The sequence below is a fragment of the Manis javanica genome, chromosome 7 (genome assembly GCF_040802235.1).
Source record: "Manis javanica isolate MJ-LG chromosome 7, MJ_LKY, whole genome shotgun sequence".
NCBI classification, from domain to species: domain Eukaryota; kingdom Metazoa; phylum Chordata; class Mammalia; order Pholidota; family Manidae; genus Manis; species Manis javanica.
Window position 1 is genome coordinate 37,912,246 of NC_133162.1, and position 1,678 is coordinate 37,913,923.

The 1,678-nt window shown below is 49.9% G+C and overlaps 1 long non-coding RNA gene across 1 annotated transcript; it reads left to right on the forward strand.

Moving 5' to 3' along the window:
* Positions 1 to 252: 252 nt before the first annotated feature.
* Positions 253 to 1,438, forward strand: LOC140850571 (uncharacterized). The gene is made up of 3 exons (XR_012133510.1): positions 253 to 462; positions 622 to 753; positions 1,350 to 1,438. It is a non-coding gene; the product is annotated as an uncharacterized lncRNA (long non-coding RNA).
* Positions 1,439 to 1,678: the final 240 nt, after the last annotated feature.

The window sequence follows — 1,678 nt, forward strand, 5'->3', positions numbered from 1 at the left end:
TAGGGCTAGAACATGCTGCAGAATTTTTCCTTGGATGAACAAGCCTGAAGCTTTGTCATGAAGAGGATGGACACTGGTCTCGGGGCCATTGACAAAGAAGAGGGAACCAGCATGAAAATGCCATCAGGTCTGGAGTCAGTCACACATGACATCTGAGCCCCACCCAATAACCAGGTGAAGACAGCAGTTTCCTCCTCTGTGGAAATCAGGGCTATGGGTGGCTAAGTCACCTCGCAGTCACTAGCCGATGGGGAGTGAAACAGGACCTGGAACCTTTGATTTGTGGGCTAAAGGCACCCCTCCTACAGATGTGCCACGCTTCCTGGGGCACCGCAGGGTCATCCCAGGAGTTCAAGACTCAGTGTGAAGCCTAGCTGAGAAGGAGAGGGTCCCGGAAGTAGAACGGCTGGGGCAGCAGGCTGAAGCAAGGAAAAAACAGCACACATGTTGGTGAATGCAGAGGTAAGGGTTTGAGTGCTTGCATTTATTCACATATTCATCCATCATCCATTCATTCATTCAAACATATTTATTGGTCACCTTTCAGACACTAAGCACTGTATTAGAAGCCTTGGGGGACAAAACAAACAGGACCTACATATCCTGGGGTTTATGTTACAGAATGGAGACATGGAAAACAAATAAGATGCGCCAGATGATGCAGATGGAGACCAGTGAAATGGAGAAGACAAAATGGTGTAGAGATGAGAATGGCTAAATGTGGCCTGGGGCCAGGGAACTTCCAAGCAGGAGGTAATAATGTTGAGCTGAGACCAGAAGAATAAGGAGCTGGTTGTGGAAAGGTTTGGGGGAAGAATTCCAGGAAGAGGGCCCAGAGGGGTAAAAGGGCATTGGAGTTGGGCCCTCAAGAGCCCAGGAGAGCCACAGCCCTGGGCATGAGAGAGCTGCTTTAGAGATAGCTGGCAGAAAAGCACCCACCAAACAGCACAGAGCTCTGGGAAGAGACTGACTGGGTGCATGTAGGCATAGACATCTAAGTGGGGCCTCTAACTTTCCTCACCCTGGCAGCCAAATGTTGGTACCAATATTTGCTCAGCTGTACACAGGAAGAAAGTTGGCAGGCTCGATGGGAGCAGAGCCACCTGGCAAGCCACCCACCATAAAAAAGGCTATTATTTGTCTCCTAATAATGCCTTTTCCCTCCTTTCCCTGGTAGTAGGACCCCCCAATTTTCATCTGGGCAGTTGGCCACCCAAGTGAAAGATCACATTCCCCAGCTTTCCTTGGTGCTTAAGCTTGTCAATGAGATGTAAACGGGAGTGTGGTGTGGCTGCTTCTAGGGCCCTTCTGAAAACACAATGGTCTCTGGCCCTTTGTTCCCTCTTCAGACGCGGCCTTCTCTCCTCCCTTTCTGTGGTTGGCTTGTTGGCTGGTGGTCTTAGGAGTGGAGGCCATCCGTGGTGGAATGAGAAGAAGGAGCCTGGATGGAAAGAAACCCTCAGCAGGTGCTCCAGACTTCCTACATCCCAGCTCTGATAGAAGAGAGAAATAAATGTACCTCTTATGTAAGGGCTATTATTTTGTATCTCTGCTGCCTGCCTAATCAGCACACTTACATAGCTATCCTTGAGGAGATGCAGAGGCCAATTCAGACCAGGCCTGAGGAAACAGAATATGAGACACCCAGGGTAAAGGGGTGGCTGGTCTGGAAGGGCCA